The sequence below is a fragment of the Ursus maritimus genome, unplaced genomic scaffold (assembly GCF_017311325.1).
Source record: "Ursus maritimus isolate PB19 unplaced genomic scaffold, ASM1731132v1 scaffold_20, whole genome shotgun sequence".
Lineage (NCBI taxonomy): Eukaryota > Metazoa > Chordata > Mammalia > Carnivora > Ursidae > Ursus > Ursus maritimus.
This window is the reverse complement of record NW_024424453.1, coordinates 12,551,882-12,576,963: the sequence shown is the minus strand read 5'-3', so window position 1 is coordinate 12,576,963 and position 25,082 is coordinate 12,551,882. Positions and strand designations below refer to the sequence as shown.

At 35.1% G+C, this 25,082-nt stretch overlaps 1 long non-coding RNA gene across 1 annotated transcript; it reads left to right on the top strand.

The window, feature by feature from the left end:
- Nucleotides 1-11,295: 11,295 nt before the first annotated feature.
- Nucleotides 11,296-24,792, top strand: LOC103677778. Its single transcript, XR_572519.2, has 3 exons — nucleotides 11,296-12,542; nucleotides 20,245-20,312; nucleotides 24,663-24,792. It is a non-coding gene; the product is annotated as an uncharacterized LOC103677778 (long non-coding RNA).
- The last annotated feature ends 290 nt before the right edge of the window (nucleotides 24,793-25,082 follow it).

Sequence of the window (25,082 nt, the reverse complement as noted above, 5' to 3'; positions counted from 1 at the left end):
GTGGCCACTATAGATCATGTTTCCCTGGGGGTCACCAGAATTAATCTTTACACAATGTGGAGTGAGCCTGCCAGAAAATAAAGACACTCAGAAGAAAGTAAGGCCAGAGAGAGGAGAGACAGAATCCGCTAATATTCAAACACTCAATGCAGTCTGTCAGACTGGACCCATACATAGACTTTTGAGTTACCTGCGTCAATAAATTTCCTATTTTTTGTTTAAGCCAGATTAAGTTGGCTTTCTGTTACTGATATTAGAGTCCTGACTACAACAATTCTAGAGCTGTAGAAAACTTGTAAGTATATATCATAATCTTCTTTTGCCAGAGCAATACTCTTAGATCATGTTATAGGTTTTTAATGTAGACCCCGGTGATCCTCATCTTCTGGTATAAGATGCAACTTCCTCCCCTTAAGTAGAAGCTAAACTTACTGATTCACTTTTAATGAAAAGAAGGCAGCAGAAGAGATGGGATCTCTCTTCTTGGATTAAATTATGAAAGATTGCATTTTTGGTCTTTGGTGCTTTGTCTTGCTCTCCTTGGATCACTTACCCTGGATGGAGCCAGCAACATGACATGAGGCCCACCTGGTGAGGGACCACATGAGTGAGACTGAAAGCAAATCTTCCCTTCATTCCCCAAACCAATTAGGCCTTCAAATAAGACCACAGCCTCAAGCTGACAGCTTGATGCAGTGTCATGAAGGACTTTCAGCCAGAAGCAGCCAGCTAAGCCATGCTTGGGTTTCTGATGCCCTGACATTATGAGAGTATAAATGTTGTTGTTTTAAGCTGCTATGTTTTAGAGTAACTTGTTATTTGGCAATAGATAACTAATATAAACCACTTAAAAATAATAAATCTTTAAAGCTATTGGAAAACAGTATTATATAGCATAATACACTATCATATATTGTCTACAAACAGAGATAAAGCTATTGACCATCTATGAATTGTTTTCTAGATAAGATACTGATTAATTTCATTAATACTGTGAGTCTCAACCCTTATATTCTCAGGAACAGGAAGGAAGCATCAAAGTACAAAGAGAACAATTTGTGTTTCAAACCCTTGAATTTGAATGTTGAGTCAACCCCAATGAACTGAATGACCCTGGGCAAATTACTTAAAATCTATGTGTTTCTGTTTCCTCTTTTGTATATTGGAGATAAGAACACCTACTTAAAGAGTTTTCTAGGAATAAGAAATAATACATGTCAAACACTAAAACCATGAATGAGCATGCAGGGCTGGAGCTCAATAATACATGGTTATTATTTCTTTCACTAGTAGCATTCATCTTCAAGATATAAGAGCAGATTAGCAGTAGGAATAGATACCTTTGATATTGTCATGATGCTTGGGTATGAACCCAGGTTGTGACCGCTTGCTTGTTCTAATTGATTGGTTGGCCCCACATAGTTCAGGTTCTCATACAAAGGTTGCTTGTGGTCCTTCTTTGAAACTCACTGGGAAATTATATTGTGCTAAGTAGAAGATACATGTATTCAATGTGTAGCTAAGTCAGTTTTTCCCCATAATGGGATTTTCTATTGTCAATATTTAACCAATTGTCTCCAGACCTCTTTAATATGCCCCTTTCTGTAAGGGTGTTAAAGCATTTCACAGATTTGTTTACCTGTTTATGCCACAGTTGAGTCTAATATTTTCTATTAGTCTAAATTACACCAATCTTTATCATATCCCCAGAGGCCATTTAGGCAGACTTATATAGCATCAGTTTGCAAATGGGAAAACCAGTACATCTAGAAGTCAAATCCATTTATAGTGTGGAAAAATCAAAGCTTATTATTGATTTGGAATATCCCTGGAGAATTCTGTCTTTTCTATAGTTTAGGAATTTGCAAAATAAAATTATATGCTGTCAACAGAATCATTGCCTGCAATAAACGTGAAGTTGTTTCTCGGTATATTCAAGTCTGGTTAGATCCTTATTAGAGAATAGTATCCAGTCTGACAATCCATAAATAAAGCAGATATCTCAGACAGTATTGAATAATAAAAGAAAAATTAATAGTTGAGTGATAATGTGAAGCATAGTCATAGAATTGCCATGAAGATGATGCCTGAGTACATTAGGTGTGGGATATAATAGACTTTGTTGTTTATAAATCCAGTATTTGATGTTTAGTTTAACAGACCAATAGATAGTAGCATAAAAATTGTAATTATCATTTTTTTCAGATTCCAACAATATGTGCTCATTATAGAAAAGAAAAAAGAAAATGCCAGAGATTGTTTTAAATCATTCATAATTCCAACATCCAGAGATAATTTATTATAATTTGACATACATCTCCATAATCTCTCTCTCTCTCTCTCTTCATTTAAATCTATAAATTGCATATTTAGGATTATACCAAAGGCATAGTTTTTTATTTAACAGTAACATAATGTCAAACCTGGCTTAATGTTTAATATATCACGAAAATGTCATGTATTGTATATACAAGTATAGGCTGGACACTACACAAGTCTAAAGGACATCATTTACCTAGACTATGCCACACCTCCTGGAGTGGTATAATGTGATAGCCTATATTAAGCATTCCTAAAAAAACATTTGAAATGGCTACACAATTGCTCATTACATGACTATGCCATTCTTTATTAACTGTTAGCCTACTATTGCATATTTACCTTGTTTCCATTTTTGATGTTATAAATAATGCTATGTGAAATTATCTGTGCAAAAATATTTGTATTCTCTGTTCATTCAAGTATAATATATAAAAATCAAAACATAAGCAATTTAAAGCTTAATTATATATGCTAAAATATATGACAAATTCTTTAGACTAATTACTATGGGCTCTTGTCTCTCATTTAAGCCTGTATTTAAGCCATCACAGTTCTCTTGGTTTTAAGTAAAATAAATTTATTTGAATAAGAAGAAATATCTATATATGTGTGTGTACCTGTTTGAAACATATAAGAAAATATCACAGAGTCCTAGGCACTCAAGACTATAAAGAAATGGAACAAGGAACTCAAACGTCATTAGGAAATTAATTAGTAATAAAATTTTACCTGTCTCTGAATTTGCATATTATTCTCCCCTCTCTCTCTCTCCCTCTCCCTCTCTCACTCACCCTCTGCCTCCCCTTCTTTCCATCACTCCTTCCCTCCCTCTGTCCTTCTGTTTCTCTCCCTCTCTCCTTTTCTCCCTCTTCCTTCTTTCTCTTCAGGTTTTGGAATTTCCATGGTCTAAAATATCCACAACACAGATTATTTTATATCTCCACTCAAGTGATGAGTCTAAATCAACATAACATCTTTGATTCATATAACACATTCCTAGGAGTTAAACCTTATTGACCTTTCTTAGGCCACTTGTCTTTTCATTTAATTGATAAGAACAAACCTTTAAGAGCCATTTGATCAAATATGACTATTATGGCCCACCACAGGAAGGAATTTCTAAGACAAAGACAAGCCCTATGATATGGACAAACACTGTAAAATATGACCACACAGTGCCATGATCAATAATTTGTTTGATAGAATTGTGGATTCTAAACTGATATAACCCTGAAGATAGTCCAGTGGCTTACATTATCTTTAGTTTAACTCTTAGGGAATCATGGAAGAACCATAGATACCAACACAGTAAGAGGGTAAGTGGAGGCTGGATAAATTGACTCTGGGTCTGGGACCCCTGTTTCGCCTACAGTTGTCCACTTGTATATGTTCATATATTCCCCTTTCCTGTAAGCTTCAGAGGAAGAGAGTTTAAGAAAGAGAGAATGTGGGAGAAGAGAAGGGAGGAAGGGAAGAAAAGGGAGAAGAGTTCTGTGGCCAAAAATCATTTGAAATCACTTATGTATTTTTATCCTCTCTGTTTTATCTAAGCAGGATCTTTTCCTTAAAATAGAAGTGGATCTAGAATATGGGTGTATGGATACCCAGTATCAGATTTGTTTGATTATAGAATGCTACCTCTCATAGCTTCCCAAATTCCCATTAATCTTATATTAAGATCTCTCTATAAAGGGTTCTTTTAGGGAACATTTTTTGGATACTCTCCCTTAAGACTACAATACTTTATGGAACACCCAAGAATAGTTCTGAAGCTACCCAGGAGTTCTGAAGAGGAATAATCTTGCTGTGCAGCCAATGTAGGAATTATTCTGCTTCTCCAGGAACTACCACAGCCCCTATTCTAGTAACCTCCCATCTGATGGCCCTATGCTCTCTCTTCCTCTCTCCCTGAAGCAACAACCTTGTAACCAATCACCATCAATTCCTTTCACAGCACAAGGATTAAATAGCACTAGTTTATCTCCTCCACCCAGGACAGGGGTGGGACTCTGTCTCATAGTCTGATGTTTGTTTTTTTCTCAGAAAATGATGAACTAACTGCTGGTTGCCTGGATGAATGAAAGGAGAATAGAAAGACAGTGGGGTTTTCCATTCTGTGCTGTATTTAATATTCTCTTAAAATATCTAAAATCAAATACAGAATTTCCTTTAAACACATCCTTTCCTTAAAGAAATTGATATTTTCCATTATCATAATGTTGATTATTTCATGTAAACTAATACCTGAGCTTATTATATTAAAGTCTATTTACCCATAGCTTGTGAGCTCTGAGTTACTTAAGAATGTATCTTCCATTAACTGACAATGAAAACCATTATCAAATAAATTATTTCTCACTGATCTGGGAGGGTAATTATTGTTTTACTTCCTCATCTGGGGATAATTAATATGTTTAATATAGGGAGAAAAGGCACTTAAAATGAATCAGCGTTAAATTGGCACTGCAATTTCATTTGTAAAAATAGAGGAAAAGACTTTGATTGGAACTTTATCTTGAAAAATAAAACCAAAATTGTAAAAATGTGATAAAATGTAATCTAATATTAACTAAATTTAATTTACAGTTGCAAACATGGCCCAATTTTTAGAAAAGACAAAGAACATTGCTTTCTTCTTGGTGTAATTTACTATTGCATGATACCGTATGGGCACAAAATGTGGTTTTTATAGTATGATAATGAGGAGGATTATTTTTGTAAATATACAGGTGCTTAATCAATTTTGTAAAGATCTCTCTTAAGTCTTTGATTTTTTAAAATCATTCTCTTTTGAAACCTCTATCCCGTCCTCATTTGTGTTAACTTTTTCTCCTCCTATTGTTTACTGCTTACTTTCCAATGGCTTCAAATGAGATCTAAGTATTTTTCTAATATCCTTTTCGTTATCTCCTTGGAATTCTGTTACCTTTTGCAAAGCTTAAAGTTTCATTTGGCAATAAATTTGCAACATATTGTCTTTCCAAATATCCAAGAATAGAAGCAGGCCAAGCCGCAAAGAGAAGGGAAGCTGCAGAAGACTAAATAGATTCTACTGTTAAAAAAAGAAGGAGGTAGGGACACCTGGGTGGCTCAGTCAGTTAAGCATCCAACTCTTGGTTCTGGCTCAGGTCATAATCTCAGGGTCCTGGGATCGAGCCCCGCATTGGGCTCTCTGCTTGAGACTCTCTCTCCCTCTGCCCCTCCCACTCATTCTCGCTCTTTCTCTTTCTCAATCTCTGTCAAATAAATAAATCTTAAAAAAATAAAATAAGACGGAGGTTAAAGGATGACTGAAGGAAAACTAAATTTCCATGTGGCTTGTTCATTCATGATTTTTTAAAATTATCTGTGTAATCTTATAGTGTAGCCTCTCAGGAGGCAAATACACAGATAAAAAGGGACCCTGTATATAAGAAAAATGAGGTAAAATTCAATTGGCCTTTCAAGATTCCTTAGAGAATTAAGAAGACAAAACTAGCTCTGATTTCTTAATTTAATCTATCTTTACAAAACTTGATTTGTGTAGATCATGCAGCCAAAACTCCTATGAAATCATTTGTTGAAGTGATACTTCAAGCAGTTGAATGTTGTCTGTATTGTCCTCTAAGTAGTATTAGGGCTACTACTAGGCAAAGCTGCAATGTAAAATGAAAAGATATTGGTGTTTACCCTCCTCCAATCTCTGTTAAGTAATTTTCTTAGGTGCTTTCTTGCTCTCTTCCTTTCCTATCCTTCCAATCCCACTTTTTTGATTGTCTATGGTTGCACAAGAAACCACACCACAACCTAGTGGCTTCAAACAATAATGTATTACTATCTCTCATGATTCTGTGGGTTTATTCGGTCCACCTGGGTGGTTCTCACTTGCAGCCTTATATTTAGTTTTAGGCAGATGTCAGCTGGGGCTGTAGTCATCTGAAGTACGTACCTGCTGGACATCCAGGTTGGGTGTGGCAGGGGCAGTACTGGGAGATTGGTCATAAGGGTAATTGATCTAATAAAATATATTGAAGATAGTAAGAGTTTCTCAGTGTCTAGTTTCTCAATGTCTAGTTTCTCAATGTCAGACTAAGGAGTTACAAATAGGGAAAGGGCAAAAATTAGAATGAATTCTATGGTGTTGTATTTGAAGTGGAGATATTAATATGAACTCTTCATATTCTAGATAGGTAAACTACATATGGATGTAAGTATGAATCTAAATGTAAATATATATCTCTACCTACTTAAATAAATATAGAGAAATATACAGAAATATATAGAAATATCTCTCTCCACTGAGAAGCTTGAAATCAGTGATTTAATAGTAGTAAGAACACCTAACACTCAGATCTTGGTTTTTAAATACCACTATCCATTTATGAGAAGCCGAACTCCTTAGACAAATAATTTATGATTGGGCAGGCATATTAGAAGATGAGCCTGGACAATCTTGTTGTATTAGAAAGACATTCTCAAAAAAGGATGGAGAAATGTCAAAAGGACAAAAAAGGTAACTTCAAAGGGGACCCAATGACCAAATCTGGGACAATTTTAACATTAAAGTAAATAATGGGGATATTCGACTGCAACTTATTAAATAAAACAGGAATCTAGCAGTCCATACTGATATAAATAAATGAATAAATTGAAATTGCAATGAGAAATGAGATATTTATCTAACCTTAAAGTATTTCCCTCACAAAATAATTATTAATTATAAAGAGGAAAAAGGTGACTTTATGCTAAGAAGCCTATCAGATACCACCTAAAACAAGTGATCAAAGTTAACATCACCAGTAATGGAACAAATCAAACCCAAGTGTCACCTAATAGGATGAAAGAAAAATAATGCAGAGTCACTTTTGTGATATACCTACTCAAGTTGAAAAACCTAAATTTAATCATGGAGAAACATGAGAAAATCCAGCTGAGGGACTTCTACCAAATACTGGCTATAATCTTCAAAAATGTCATGGTTATGAAAGTCTCAGAAAGTCCAGACTGAAGGTATTTAAAGGAATATGACAACTAAATATCATGCATGATTCTGGACTGGATCCTTTTCTTAAAAGGACCTTATTGAGACTATTTGAAAAACTTGAATAGAATCTCAGGATTATATGGTAGTAATGGGTCAGTGTCAATTTCCTGGGTGGTCGTATTGGGTTCCATAAGAGTAGGTCTTTGTTTTATCCTAAAGTGTTCCGGGGTGATGGAGCATCACATTAGTTTCTCACACTCAAACAGCCCAGGAAAATGTTATTTGGATTATTCTTGAAATTTGTATAAGTTTGAGATTGTTCTGAAATAAAAACATTCTAAAAAATTAAGTGACAGCTGCAGAATCATTCAATAACACCCAATGATAATAAGAGTGAGAATTATGAATAGTAATTAGAGCTATGCAGCATCAAGAAGCTATCTCAGCACAAACCATGGAAGTGTCATGAAATGAATATCGGGGACCCAAAGCTGAAAACCTTACTCTGATATCATTCTGTTATCAATACTGGTAAAGGTGGTCCCCAAGCGAGCCCTTAATCCACAGTGTGAAGGAATTGGAAATTAATATTGGATCCCACCATATAGATTTTGGAGTTTATTGTAAATTCTGTGGTCTCCTAAAACATGTGGTGCAGTGATTCTAAGCCATATTATTGCCTAAAAAGTCCTGATCCCTCCACAAAACCTCCAGGTGAACATATTACCAGATTACATGGAAACATATATTTCGATATAAATTCCTGGACCAGAGGGTCATACATAAGCCCCAAGTGGGCAAAATTAGGAAAGTGGTTTCCCCATACAGAATTCTGTCTTACTCATTAATTCTAAGTTTGCTATCTATGATATTATACTGAAAAATACTTGGCTAAATTGAATGGCCTGTACATATTTATGTAATAAAATTCCCAAATTAAGTCTACGAAACTTAATTATAAATGAAGATCTAATATAAACATTCTTTGGATTTTAGTACAGGGGTAATGCTTTGATGTATACTTAAGGATAAGAGGAAAGTAATTAATAATAAATCACTCCACCCTCAAGAGTCATAAAACTATTTGCATTTTAAAATCTCCATTCTTCTAAACTACATCTTAATGTTACTTTGGAAAGTGATGAAATTTACACAGAATCAAAAGATTAAGTTTCCTTGACTCATTTTGCTTTTCTGGAGAATGGAAGTTTTAATTGAAGGACAGAATAATTAAGGGATTAATTTCTATTTGTTTCGTCCTTTGAAGATTAAGTATTGCCCAAATACAATATTATTAAGACTTATTTATCACTCTCAAAAGCTAAACCCATCACAAACATAAACTCCCCTTAATCAACCTTTCATTTACAAGTGGGATCAGTTTAATTCTATTAACAAAAATAGAAATAAAATGTAAGGGCGCCTGGGTAGCGCAGTCGTTAAAGCGTCTGCCTTCGGCTCAGGGCGTGATCCCGGCGTGCCGGGATCGAGTCCCACATCGGGCTCCTCTGCTGTGAGCCTGCTTCTTCCTCTCCCACTCCCCCTGCTGTGTTCCCTCTCTCGCTGGCTGTCTCTCTGTCACATAAATAAATAAAATCTTAAAAAAAAAAAAAATAAAGAAATAAAATGTAAGAGTCCAATAATCCCTCCAAAGTTGCAGCAGTTAAAATCAAAGATTATGACAAATACATACAATGCTTAATACTTAGTAAATTGTTTTAACTAGAGATATTACAGTGTGACAGAATATACCAAAAACTATAAGACTTGCTGCATCCTTATTTTACAATACTGTGCTATTTTTCTTAACTATTCCATAAATATAGATTGATATTTACTCTGAACTCAACTTCTTGAATCGTCCAAAGCTTATATCAATTAATGAAACTTTTCTTCCCAATTGAATTTTTGCTTTCATTTAATTTTTCTAAATTTATTTGGAGAACATTGGGGGGAATTATATGTATATATGTTATAACTTCCAAAAATAATCTCTACGTTTTGCCTTTAGATAGCGTTTTTCTTGGTTAACCATGACAGTGAATAAAATTCCAAATTGAATCATGGACCATGATGTTCTCTTATAATAGTACTAAACTAATTTATCAAAGAAGCAGGCCAACATTATTTAAAGCGCCATGTGATACCTCTTATTTTATTTTAGATGTTCATAGGACTGTGTAAACTAAATGACAATTTATTTTATCTAAGACCAAAGTAAATTCTTCGCTCCTTTCAGTGGAATTTCATATGATATCTGAATATATCTGCTGTCTAACAAACCAGTCATACAAATGTTTATTGAACGTCTTTCATAATCTCAACTCACTGATAGATGTTGAGCAGGATAGAAGAGAATTTTAAGCACACCATTGCATTCCAAAAAGGATTCAAAATGCCTTTTCACAGATTAAAAAAAAAAAGAAACAAGTTATTATAAATTAAAAATAAATCTTAAAAACTATTAAAAAGGATAGGGACAAAGGGACATAAGGTGTTATATAATCAAGTACAAAAATGTAAACTTCCTCCTCAACATCATTCCACACATTCATTCTCTTATTCACTCACTCCAGTCACACCAGCCTCATTTCAGATTTGTCAACCTGCCAGCTCTTGGAACTTCGCTCTTCTCTCTGCTATGTTCCTCTCGCTTGGAATGCTGACCCTCTCAACTACAACAGTACTCTACATTTACTCTATTTATTCTCCTCCTCTACTATCTTCAAAGCACTTATCACTTCGGGAAATTATTATTGATTTGATAGTTTGTGTGTTTATTGTCTCTTAAACCCATTAGGATGTTAACTCCATAATGACAGGGACTCCCTTTTATACAATTCTATCCCCAGTACTTAGCAAAATGTCTAGCACATCTTAGGTGCTTTGTAAATATTTGTTGAATGAATGCACTAGGTATAAAAAACTTATCATGTCACTCCCTTATTCAACAGCTCTTTATGTAAATATCAACAAATTCAAATCTCTTTAAAACTGCCACCAATAATGCTTCCATAGCCATAAGTTCCATTCCACCTTCTGTATTTACCTGTTGGCCTGCCTGTCTTAGCCATAATTTGTCATGTTTAATTAAGCACTCTTTTTTCAGGAATTTCCCATGTATACCCTGTATTTTCCTACAATATGACCTTTGCTCCTTGTTTCCTCTTTCCAGCTCTACCCACTAAGATCACATTCATTCTTCCAGGCAGGATGACAATGTGACTTTCATGAGCCTAAGTTACTTTGTCTTCAGGCACTCCTTCCTCCATCAAAATAATAAAAATTATTGTATTGGCATAAAAACAGTATAATCCTGTTGAGTTCATTCTTCTATATCCAGTACTGTATATTAAATTTTTATGATATTAAAATAAGTTAAAATTAAAGCATTTTACCTGTGGGCCCCTAAAAGTATCATGGGTCCTAGACACTATGTTTATTGTGCCTTTGGGTTCATTGATTCTTCTTTCAAGCACAGCTTAAATATCAACTTATTCGGGAAACTTTTTATGAGCACACGCCCCACAACACACACATGTGCAAGTGCGTGCACACACACACACACACACACACCATGTGCTTACTTTTTCTCTCCTCTATTTTCATAGCACATTCTATGGGTTTCATTAAACGTATTAATAGACTGAAGTCAAGACTCTAATTAATTCATCTTTATGCCCCTCAAAGTTTCTGTTGTAGATCTTGACACTTTCTAAGCAACAATGAGTGTATTTTGATTTGAGATATAATTCAGGTACTAGTAATATGTTAACAGGTACTAATAATAGTTAAGGAAGTTTTCAATAAAGAAGTCTTTATTTAGATGACCCTAGAGGCATTGATAAATATCAGATCCCAAGTCATAAACTACTGACTCTGTATGATAGAAAGATTTTATGGATCACATCTGCCAGAATAATAGGTGATGAAGTTGGGTAGATAAATTGGGGCAAGATTAGGTAGAACCTTGAATTTCAGGCAGAGAATTAGGGTCTTGATGCAGTAAGCCATGGGAGACCTTGCAAGTTCCTAAATAGGAAAGCAACACGATGAGAATGGTATTTTTAGAAGATTTATCTCCAAGTTGGACATTGAAGGGATCAAAGAGGGGAAAGTCTGGAGGCAAAGGAACCAGAGAGATTATAGAAATGGGCCAATATGGCTGGACTATATGCCAAGTTTAGTCTCTATATGCTAGTTTAGTCTCTTCTTGCTTGGTTTTACCCTTAATTTCATTTCCACAGTAAATAGAGGCATTTTATTCAGGGTATTCATTTTCTAAACTATTTCTAAGTTTAAAAAAAATCATGATCCTAAATATGACTTCATGTATCCTTCATCAGAAATATTAAATATTTCTTCTTTAGATGAAGCAAATAAAGGTATTTTTAAATTTCAAATCCAGTCAGTCAATAAACATGCAATTTTTGAACAATGCAGGTAACTTCTTTTGGCTTAGGCCATAGCAGATTCAAATTGAAAAATATAATAAAAGTAACGATTATGTATGTGCCAATTTTCAATAAAAGAATTCTGTTACATTATTTTATTTAATTATATCAATGACTTCTTAGTATTACATTAACTCCATTTTATAGAAAAGGAAACTGATAAGTTATGGCACTTCTTGGGAATCTAGGGCATCTGACACAGAGCTTGTCTGCCTTCCATTGATCTCCTCAAGGAGGGCAAAGCATATATGTGATGCAGTTATATCAGAAAGTAAGGGAGCTGATGGCACAAAGTCCAAATGCCTTGCCAAGATATAAGACCTCAAGGAAAAATTGACATTGTAGATGAGCTTTGAAATGGTAGTTTGTTCAGAGAACATTTTAATATAGAAAACAGCATGAATGCAAATGTGGAGGAAAGAATCATCTTGTCATATGGCTGGAAAAGTGTGTAAATGGCAATATCAGAGAAAAGCTGTGTGTTGAGCAGTGCAGAGAATTGAACTGGATCGGTAAGATATGGTAAGATAAAAAAATGGGACATTGAGAAGGCCTCCAAGATGTATAATAAGAAAACCTAGTGTCTGGTCAAGCCATCCCCCAGGAGTAGGAATATGAAAGGAAGAATGCAAGGGAAGGAGGACTGATGAGGGAAAGAACAATGAATTTAGTGTTGAATATGCAGTATTCACATTCAGTTATTCTTCAGATGGAGTTGTGCAGTAGACACCTGGTGACAGCAAAACACAGCAAAATGGAGAGACAAGATGCCCCGGAGTAATCCATTACCAAAGAGGATGCAGGTATTTATCAGGAAAGGCTAGAAAAATTAGTCACATCTTCAGAAAAGGGACATTTAGAGAAAGAAATGAGTTTTACTGAAGGCATATATATTCAAGTATAGAAGGCCAAGGAAAAGGAGCTGGCTAAAACAGAAATATATTTCAGTGTGTAAAGGTATGATGTTCTGGTTCTTCATCCATCTTCCATAGAAGAAACAAAAGGACAAGATTTTATTTTATTAATTTATTTTTATTATTATGTTCAGTTAGCCAGCATATAGTAAATCATTAGTTTTTGATGTAATGTTCAACAATTCATTGGTTACATGTAACACCCAGTGCTCATCACCACACATGCCCTCCCAAATACCCATCACCTGGACAAGATTTTAAATGTTACTCTCAGTAGTATTTACAATAGTAATGACTACCCATGACATCGGAAGCTCTTTGTATGAATGGGGCCAATGGTGATTGGTCAAGCCTACTATATGCCAGGGGTAGAAACAGGTGTTTGCCATGTACTATTGAATTTTATCCTCTCAAAAACTTATGAGGTGGTTTTAATTATCGTCAAGTTGGAGAGGCAGAAATAGAGTCCATGCTACTCATCCACTGGATGGGAGAGCCAGTGTTCAACCTCAGATTTGCCTGATTCTAGAACATGCAGTCTTACCTACTGTACTGTAAACTTCACTAAAATCAATGGGCTCTAGAGAAGTCTTACTGCTGGAGTACAAAATGGTAATTGAATGTGTTCCAAATTATAATTCACATTTCACTACAATGCAACTTTAATCACCATTGCTCAGTAACAAGGAATTAAAGATATTTAGCATATATTACAGTAATTAAATAAACCCACCCTAAATCCATTTCTCTTTTTCTTTCTAAACCTTTTTAAGTGTCTACAGTGTGCAAGACTGTATGTCTTATCTTCAGTTCTTTTCATTAGCAAGTGGAAGTGAGATATAAGTTGCAAACAAATAAATAAGAAAGAAGAGAGTTTCTTTTTCTCTGGTTTTCCTCAGATTCTGGGCAAATCTCATTTAAATATTTTGCAGTACAGCCATTCCTTTCCTAGCTTTCAGATGGTGAGCTTTTTAGTCATCATTTTACAAGGCCAACACGTTTGTTGACTAGAACAGTCATAGAGAGGCCAAGAGCAATAATTCTTATCATTTTATTCTGAGGGAGTGAATCTATTTTATACCATCTTTGGATGCAATGTAAATCTCAGAATCAGAAGCTAGTCTGTGTTTAAATAAATTAACTTCACACTGAAGTAACCATGATACTTTGGGCCATAAATTAGGCTGATTTAAAAGAATTCAGCAGAACATTCCAAAAGTGGTTACAGAGCCAAAGAGACTGAGATCTTTTACTTTTAAAGGAAGTTATTCTTCATAGCATTCGCCAATAAAGTTCATGGTTTTTGTTATTGGTCTAACATTATTGGTATGGTGTACTTTAGAGTCCCAGCATGAAAGAAAGCAATATGACCATTATTAGCACACTGTAGTTATCCTCCTTATTAAGAGTACATTAAAATTTTTTCCCCTCAAAATTTTTGTCAGAAGAACTGAGTATATTTTCTCCTGAAATAATGAAATATGGGGAAAGAATACTTTTACATTAGAAAAAACTAGAATAACACATATTTTGACTTTAGGTGTTTTATCAGAGAACTTCCTCTTATAATTGGGATTGCATTATTCAGGTCTATTAATAAAAATGTTTTTATTAGCTCTCACTTGGCTATAGAAGTATAGGTAAAGATATGCATTCGTGGGCATCTTCCTATCTGCTTCTTCTTTTCCTATGTTCTTTACATATATTACCACATTTTCTTAATACAGACCCTAGGGAATAGATATTACTGTTACTCTTACTTGATAAGGAAATTGAGGTTTGGAGGGGTAATCACTTACCCCAAGTCACTTAGCTTATGAGGGGCCCAGCAGGCACACTTCCTTAATGCTTGGCAAAATTACTATGCTTACTATATATTTTTAATTAACTTTATTGAAGTATAATTTACATATGATGAGCTCTGCACACTTTAAGTGTACAGTTCAATGAGTTTTGACAAATGGATGCACCATTACAGGAAAGATACAGAACATTTCCACCATCCCTGAGGAGTTCCATTTTGTGCCAATATCCCACCTCTTCTTCTTCCTTGAAACCACTGATATGTTTTCTATCACTAGATATAATTTTTTATTTTATTACATGCATGTTCTGTTTAACAACACAATATTACACAAAATGCCAGATGCACTTTTCTTCATCTTTTATGGTACCTTGAAGTGATGTGCTACTTTGTTAATATCAGTTAATATTACCAAATCTAATTCTTTACCAGATAATATGGCAATTAGTTTAGGGACTAAAGGATCAATGGATATAAGGAGGAGAGGAAAAAAGCATATAAATTTATTTTGTAAAATCGACTAAATGAAAAATTAATCCAAGAAAGAATACGTAGATTTAATATGGTCTTATATGCACCAAAGTTGATAGTACCTGATTTGAAGGGATAATCACTAGGTCCAGATAATCTAGACTGCAGATCCATGGAATCATAAGGCTTCTGTCTGCCAGACATGATACTTTTAGCTTCCTCTACTGTTCTGACTATCAGCTTCTCAGCTACCTTCCTCGTGGGGGGGATATAAGACTCTCCAAGACACCTTTCATCTTGGGTCATGAGCCGTTTGTTCTGACCTGTGATTCAGCCAGCAAGTGAGAGAACCAAGTTGCTGTAAGTCTTGACAAAACAGTGTGAAATATTTTTAGTTCTTTATTATATGATTGTTGTGGTTTAATTAAAAGAAATAAATAATGATTTGTAAATGGATGAAACACTTTGAGTGGTAAATAGAAAAATTACAATAACATTCAGATACTTAAAGTGAATGTAGTTTTGTTTTCTGTGACTGATCTGATTTTCCTTTGAGACCTTCATCTCTTTGAGTGGTGAATGGGAAAACAAAATACTCTGTTAACTTATTTCTTATTTCTTCCCTATTAAACTGTGTCTTCTCGTTGACTCTGTCCTTCTCAGGTAAATCCTGCAGATGCCCTTTCTTCCTCTATGCTTTTTGGAGACATGCTATGTGAGCATAAATGAGCTTTCTTAGGCAGACAGAGGTAACAGAGAAGGGTACTCAAGGGCACAATGCCTTCAGGAAAATATTTCTCTGCCATAGATGTCCTTTTCTCTTCTGATCAGGTTTTGTCATCTCTTTCCACAATCTGATGAAGCATATGGTTGGGCTCTCCACTTCCTCCTCTTTTCTTCATCATATCTTGCTTCCTCTTAAGGGACTTAACCTCAAGACAGAGTCCATTCCACACACCAGGGAAGAAGCAATAAGATCTAGTCAGACCTCTGGCTCCAGATCCCTCAGTGGAAGCTATAGAAATTTGGAAATGCCCTTTATATTGCAGCAGTACTAAAATTTTAAGCTATTGTCTTGCTAAGAACAAAAAATATAATTTTGCAATTCAAAACTTAGTACTGATGTTTTCTCACTCTTTTGTTGTTTTACTCTCTGATGTAGCAATGCTAATCTTCCTCCAGGCAGAGTAAAGCAATATGAAGAATTATATATTAAAAAAGAGAAAATCATGTGAATAGACATATTGAAATGTATTACCGTTATTTCATTTATAAATACCGTGGAGAAAAGTAAAAAAAAAAATAATACATCTTTGCTTAATATTGTTCTATAGTGTCCCTTTCTAACAGGATCAAAACTTAACAGCCAGGCATTTGAATTTTCCACAAAATTATTAATCTCCTCTTGAACTATTCTTTAGACATATGTTAAACACATGTTTAAAACACAACAGATTAATCATTATTTCTCTAAACAATGTTTACTTTTCTGTTTCCATATCTTTGCTCAAGCCTTTCTCACTGCCTAGGAGGTCCTTCTTTTTTCATTCATTTGGGCCTACTAAAATCTCATCTCTGCCATGACGTCAGGCAATTTTGGTAACTCTCTATCACGTACTCTTGCATGCTCTATCATATATTTTATCTCCATAATAACAATTTCTTTTTCTGATGAATTAGAGATTCTTCTTAATGGGTCTCTCTCCCACACTCAAGTGAGTGGCTATAGGGCATGAACTGTGAACATTCACCCTGCTCTCACCCACAATACTTAGCAACGTGCCTTATTCATAATACATGATACGTGGTGTGCAATCATACATATCTGTGATGTTGGTTGAATGCAAATGAAAGAAATAAAATGTCTTCTAATTAGTTATTTCCTGTAAAATTCAAAAGAAATATACCTGGCCGTTTGGAACTAAAAAGAACCTAGTATAGTAGAAGTCGCACCCACAGTCCATATAACACAGAGGATTTCACAAAAGACAGAGAAGTTCTTCAACAAGAAAAATACTTTTCTAGCAAGTAACATATTAAGAGAGTCTATTCAGAAATTTTGCTTTAAAATCTCTACAATTTTTGCAAATAGTAATGCATTTTCTTATACCACTTGGAAAATTACATGAAATTAGGTATGCAGATCTTAATATCCAAATATCGAAACAAGATAGATTACTTATTGTAATTTCAGAAGAGCAACAACAGTAAGTAAAGTGTTAAGGATAGTAATTGAAGGGAAATTAAAAGTAAAAAAGTTAACACAGAGTAATTGATGACTAAAGCTTATAGCTTAAAGTATATTATCATATTTAAAGAGTGAGAAGGCAGGAGTACCTGGGTGGCTCAGTTGGTTAAGCATCTGACTCTTGATTTCAGCTCAGGTCATGCTCTCGGGGTCTGTAGGATCAAGCTCCACGGGATCCCCACTCAGTGGGCTTAGTTTCATAGAGATGAAACAAGATTATAAATGAGTTGCTAATAGCTGAAGCTTGGTGATGTGCACATGGGGGGTTATTACACTATCCTCTCCATATGGGTGTGTGTTTGCTATTTTCCAGAATAGAAGTTCTTTTTTAAAAGTATACTATTATATATAATAGATTTATACTTTATACTTCAGTGCTTAAAGATGCACATTACTTTTATTAGGTTCAGATGAAATGTTGGCATGCATATAGGAATCTCATCACTGAAAAGTATATATATTTGGCCAGAATCATCCTATGTAAAATGAGATGCTCACACTTTGAAAGGTATGAGGGAACTGAGATGATTAAGGGAATAACTGATTCAGGACTCCAATCTCATGGTCACTTCAAGTACATGTGCCTTTATTTGCTCTGGCTGGCAGGTGTACCCAGAGTATTTACATTTTTTTGTCTCTCTTCCTCAATGAGCATAAACTATTGAATTCACGTAACATGAATGCATGTGTGATATAACACCAGCGTATATGGCTTTAGATAACAGAATTGTATTGTTTTCTTGTTATATTTGTAGCTGCTCTACATTTTTACATTGTGGACCCTTAAACAATTAATGGAGAATTCATGTTCATTTTATAATAACTAAAGAGCAATTTTTCCATTTACAATAAATACATGCACAGCACTATATTAAAGGAAAAATAATTTAAGTAGGTATCAGGAGACTGGGGTGTTCAACTTGCTTTCAAATTCTCCTGCCTATCTGGTCATGAGCATGTCGCTTAAATTCTCTGAACCTTAGTTTCTTCATTTGTCAGTGGGTGCTCTAAAGTTTCTTTTGCCGTTTTGCTTTAAAGAGTAAATGAAAGAGGTTAAGAAAAAATAATGTTTTGTGCATCTACCATGTGCTGGGCACTGTGCTGTTCTTTAACATAAAAAAAAAAATCCTTCGGTGGTATATTTTTTTTTTCTTTTTTAGATTGGGTTCAAGGAGAGTAAACAATGAGATAACACGGGTAAACCCACCCACTAAAGATTTGCCCTAGTTCTTTGTTTACGGTGCATATTCAAAACTGCTTTGGAATGAATGACTTTTAATAGTCAAACCTAAAGAATTTGATGACAGTTCTTTTATCAGATTTGAGATAACATAGTCTTCTGATACTTTTAGTTCCTTGTAGATCCTCTTCTTTCTGTGGTTTTTAATATTACGGTGTGACAAATCCATGAATTGACTACATTAACATCTCAGAGAAGAGTGTAGATATATATTTTACAATTAAATATAATTAAAATGTATCTGAAAACTTGAGATAAGTGTGAGAATTAATATATATGACCTGCATTCACATGTGGAATATAAGGAATAGTGCAGAGGACCATAGGGGAAGGGAGGGATAACTGAATGTGGGAAGAAATCAGAGAGGGAGACAAACCATGAGAGACTCTGGACTCCAGGAAACAAACTGAGGGTTACAGAAGGGAGGGGGTGGGGGATGGGGTAACTGGGTGATGGGTATTAAGGAGCACACGTGATCTGATGAGAACTGAGTGTTACACAACTAATGAATCATTGAACAGTACATCAAAAACTAACGATGTACTATATGTGGGCTAATTGAACTTATATATACATATATATGCATATATATATACAAATATATAAATATATATGTATGTATATGATCTGCATTTTATCTGTAAAATAAATAAATGAATAAATGTACAAATAGTCTATGATGCTTCTGATTTTTAACTGTATATACCTTTGTTATTACAAATATACATTTTATTTTCTAGAGTCAAAGTTACTTTTAAAGAAAAACTTTATGTTCCATGTAGTTAGCCTTTGAGAAACTTAGATCTGCATGGTTGGGAATTTTAGTTGAAATGGGACATGAAATTTTTTTAGTATTGAAGTGCCCCCTGGAATGTGACAATTCCCACTTAATATCTCTATTTATTTACACTTGATGCCTCAATTTACATACAGAGTGGTATTCTGTGGGTGTTCTGTAGCTTTTGGCTTTAAGAATTTATTACTTTTTTCGAAAACCGGAATTCATACTTTGGAGGACAAAATAAGTGAGATTACTCCCTAGGACTTTTAGAATTTGTTAAAAATAATTTAATGATGCATTTCATTGTGTTTATGAAACCATTAATATTAAAATGATAAAAGTAAAATCTTACATCATTTAAATTTTTCAGAGGGGCGCCTGGGTGGCACAGCGGTTAAGCATCTGCCTTCGGCTCAGGGCTTGATCCCGGCGTTATGGGATCGAGCCCCACATCAGGCTCTTCCACTATGAGCCTGCTTCTTCCTCTCCTACTCCCCGTGCTTGTGTTCCCTCTCTCGCTGGCTGTCTCTATCTCTGTCAAATAAATAAATAAAATAAAATTTAAAAAATCTTTAAATTTTTCAGAAAGTTTTCCTGCTTTGGTTTGCTCAGACCTGGAGCTTAGAACCTTTTTAGAACTTATACATATACGCCAAAATAATGAATGCAATTTAATTTCATAGAGCTTTGTGTTAACATTAACCTCCATAGCTCATTTCTGACTGCTGATGTTTTCTTCTACTGACTGTGTGTATGGTTTCATCTGTATACAAGTTCCCCCTACTTGCTCAGTTATCAGTCCCCTCACACTAGTCCGTCCTCTCCAACTACTAACCTTCTCTATGTCCCTTGACCAAGCACTGAAGCGACTCATCTTATTTATTGAGCAAATCATCTCAAAAGGCTGGATTTTGTTAAAGATTCAAGAAAAAATACAACTTAAAAGTGAATATCAGATATCACTTCTTAATTTCCTCGACTATTACTCGTGTTGGAGTTTAAAAAATATAATCACAATAATGAATGCGTTATTTGTCTTTCCCTAGCAGGAGAGGGGAGAGGATGTGAAATGACAACTGTAGCAGTCTTGACTTCCACAAAGTTAAATTTAAAGGTACAATGTAAATAAGAGTACAAATTATCAATATATTATTTACATGTAATTTATATGTCTCTGAGGCCTCTTGTGTCTTAAGCTACTCTTTCCTGCAATAGCAATAGTAGAGCTGCACTATCACTCACTTAAAGACAAAATGTAATTACTTTTTTTTTAAAGATTTTATTTATTCACTTAGAGAGAGAGAGCAGCAGAAGGTACAGAGGGAGAGAGAGAATCCCAAGAAGACTCCCCACTGAACAGGGAGCCTGACGAGGGATTGGATCCCATGACTCTGAGATCATGACCTGAGCCAAAATCAAGAGCCAGATGCTTAACTGATTGCGCCACCCAGGCACCCCAAAATGTAGTTACTTTTTATCAATCCCACTATTCTTCTTTTTCTTTTTCTTCCTCCTCTTCTTCTTCTCTTCTTTTCTTTCCAAAACAGTTCAATCGTAAGGCTATTCAATATAGCTAATTTAGGTAAATATCTGCACAGGTTTCAGGGGTGGGGAGGAAGGGGAATTCCCTGAAGAAGAGTATTCTAGTTTGGGGTACCCAAGTCTAAGCAGGGTAGGGAAGGCATTCTTCCATGAAAACAGTCAAGCAAAAGGTATCATAACCCAAGAATGTGAAACAGGATTTCACATAGGGAGAGTCCAGCATGAGAGGTCTAGCAAGGTAAGGAGGATATTTATGCAGAAGAAGGGTGGCAGTGGTGATAGCAGAGTAATCACATAAAGGGAGGTTGACCAAATAAATAATATATTTAAAATACTAGAAGCCAACTTTCTCATTGTCACAGAAGGCAGTTCAAATACAGAAGGAAAAAAAATTAGAATTAACCTCTTTTTGGAATTGGTGGTGTTGATGTGAAATAGTGGTTTTTAATAAGTAGGCAAAGATGGAGAAATAAGATAGATGTAAATGTATGTATCCTGTGTCTATGTGTCTATTATGTGTGTGTATATACACACATATATGCTCTAGCTGGTCCACTGAGTGGTATGGGGTAGTAGTACTCTACCAGTCATGAGTGCTCATGACCAGCGCTCAGATTTTGGCTTCTAAATACCATTCTTTACTGATAGGAAGTAGAGCTTATTGGAGAAAAGCCTGACTTTAGGTCTTAAGGCAATATAAGATGAACATAGACTATCCCTTTGTGCCAGAGACTAAAGAATTACTCAAAAAGTGATGGCAGCATATCCAAAGAACACAGTCGTAATTTAAAGGATATTTATTAAACCAACTGGGAAAAAGTGCTTCTGGCATAAAAATGGCTGTACAGGTCAATGGAACAAATAAAGAGCCCAGAAACCAATATACACATACATGGTTGGTTGTTTTTCAACAATATTGCAAGATAACTCAGTGTGGAAAGGTAGAAAGTATAACTTCTCCAACCAAGATGCTAAAACAGTTTTGCTACATGGAAGAAAAAAAAAAACTCAACTCTTACATCTTCACATCATATTTTTAAAAATCAGTGCAAAATGGACCATACACTTAAATGTAGGAACAAAACCTGTCAAACTCCTAGAAAAAAACATAGGGTAAAGTCTTAGTGAACTTTGGTTTAGTGAAGATTTTTTTTTAAATACAAAGCAAAGCAAATAATCATTTAACATTTTGGGCTTTATAAGCAATTTTCTTCAAAATTTTGAAGAGAACTTGCATCTACAATATATAGAGCATTCTTACAACTTAAGAAGAAGAAGACAACCCAAATGGGAAAAAAAAATGTGAACAGACACTTCACCAGTGAGGATAATGGATGGTAAATGAGTACATGCAAAGATGCTCAACATGATTAGTCATCATTAAGGAGATGTCAATAAAAATCACAGAAGGATAACACTACACACTCACTAGAATGGCTAAAACTTTAAATACTGACCATACTCAGTGGAACAGAGCGATCAGAATTCTTACACATTTCTGGTGGAAATGCAAATGGCACAGTTACTTTGGAAATGAGTTTAACACATTTTTAGAAATTAATAGGGCCAATCTATTTTACTCCAAGGTATTTACCCAAGAAAAATGAAAGCATATGTCCATACAAATATGTGTACACAAATTTTCACATCAGTTTATTTGTAATAGCCTAAAGCTGGAAACAACCCAAATGTTCTCCAGCAGGTGAATAGATAAACAAATTGTGGTATAACTGTATAATGGAGTAAGCTCAACAGTAAAAGGAGAATGAATTACCAAAATATCTACTCAAGTTCTTTCATTTGTACCATGTCTTCAAATAAAGTAATTTAGTAACCCCCCCCCAAAATAATGAATTACAGAAGTGGTTAAATCTCAAAATTGTTGTGGTGAGTGAAAGAAAACAGGCCAAAAAAAAAAAAAAGAAAGAAAGAATACATAATGTATTATTCTATTCACATAAAATTCTAGAAAATACAAACCAATATCAAAGGATCTATCTATATCTATTCTATAAAATAATGGCCTGTAATCTATAAAAGTGCCATGAAAGGCAAAGAAAGAACAAGGAACTCTTCCAGGAATCTGAAGAAACATGGCAACTAAATATGAAGAAAGACACTGAACTGGGTATGTTTGCTACAAAGGTGTCATTGGGACAGTTGGCAAGTTTGAGTGTGGTGTGAGGATTAGATTAGACTCAAGGACCTTATTGGAACTGCTGAAAATACTTGAATGGAATCTGATTAGATGTAGTAATATGTCAAAATCCACTTCCTGGTTTTGTTTATATTGTAGTTACCTTGAAAAATGTCCTGGTTTATAGGAAATGTTAAAATATTAGGGGTGATGGGGGCCACCAGTTTGGCCACTTACTCTGAAGTGCTTCAGGAAAAACGAAATTGTTCTTTGCACCATACTTTCAATTTTTCTATAAATTTCATTAGATAGATGGGTAAATAAATATAAATAGGTAGATAGCTAGATCTAGATAAAAGGGTTAAAATGATCAGAATGGGCTGAAATAATAAATAAACAATATTTTTCCATATATCTATTTAAATTTATAGAAAAATTATAGGACTTATTTTCAATAACTCCATCTTTTTCCTTGAAAGCTCTCAATCAGGCTCTTGAGTCTTACTTTCCCTAACAAAATGTCTCATTATGATCTCCTCCCCATCACTGTCAAATGTATATACATTTCTAAGAACTCCACAGTCCGCCTCTAGCAAAGGTCTACAACCAGGTGGCCCAAGGATTTAATCTGATGCAGAGACATACTTTCTTGTTCTGCAGAATCTGTGTTTGTTTGTTTTCCCCTATGCCAGTTTCATCATTGTGTTTTAGAAGCCGTTTACTTTCTAGTTTTACAGGTCCAGATGGAAGAGAAATTTTGCTCTAGGTGGATCATACCCAGACTCTAATTCATATCTGATTTAGATAATGATATTTGGGATTAGGGGTTGATGAGACTTAGATGAGATTTTGCACTTGAGTTAATGCTGTAATACATTGAGATTTTGGGGGATGTCAGGATGGAGTGAGTATATTTTCCATGTGAGATGGATGTGAGCATTTGGGGTCAGAGAAGGGATGGTGGCAGGCAGAGAAACATACCATCACCACCACCCCACCCACTACCCCACCCACTACCCCACCCCACCCCACCCCAGTTCAAAAAGAAAATATTTACAGAAAAACTCTGGAAACCTTTTTCAGAAAAAGGGCCTTTTCAGCTGTGATTCAATTAAGGATCTTGAGGTGAGATAATTGTGAGTTATCTGGGTGGGCCCAAATCGAATGACATGTTTCCTGTAAGGAGAAAGGCAGAGGGATATTTAAGGCAGACAGAAAAAGAGATGATATAAACACAAAGAAGTGTTGTGATGTGAAGACAGTGTTGGAGACTGGAGTGATGTGGTCACAAGCTGAGGAATGCCAGGTCAGCTACTAGGAGCTGGAGGACAAAAAACAAGTTGTCCCCTTGATCCCCCAGAGGGAGTATAGCCCTAGGGATTTCAGACTTCTGGCACCATTCTAGGCACTGGATTTATTGGTGAGCAAAACTAACAAAGTCTCCACCTCAAGGCATTTACATATTAGTGGGGGAGACAGATGAGAAACTAATACCTATCATCAAATAGTGAGATGTGAAATGGGAAAAAGGCAGGAGGAAGAATGCATAGATGCCATTTGGGGGATGCTGTTTTTGGTTAAGACTCTTAATTATCCTCAATATCCGTTTTCCTGAATGACAGAAGGAAACGGCTCCCTGAGTAGAAACTGTATTTCTCAGGCTCCTTTGTAGTTAGGCCATCTGACAATGTTTTGGCCAATAGAATGTGAAGAGAAATGATGTGTGCTGATTCTAAGACACATACTTAGTAAAGGATACCTTTTTTCTTTTTCCTCTCTTGGCAGGAATGTGAACCAGCTTGAACATGGATTCTAGGGAGTAGAGCCTCCAAATAGAAGCGATCTGTATTCCTGAAAGATGTTCAGAAGAGGAGGTACCTCCCTGTCTATCTATTTCTGGAATGTTATACAAGAGGTAAGTACAATTCATTTTTTTAAATCTCAATATTGGGTCTCTTTGTTTTGGCAGCTAAGCCTGTAACCTAACAAATAAGTATTTTAAGTTACATGGACAAGGCAGGCCTTTCTGAGCAGAAACCAAATGGACTAAGGAAGCAAAGACTGCAGAGGCAGTATGGTATGTTGAGAGTTTTATATGCCCTAGTTTGGATTGCTTCAAAAGCAAACTTTGAGCTAAAATTTGGGGGTAGGTACTTATTTTGAGAGGCAATCCCAGGAAGCACAGATGAAGGAGTAGGGAAAGAA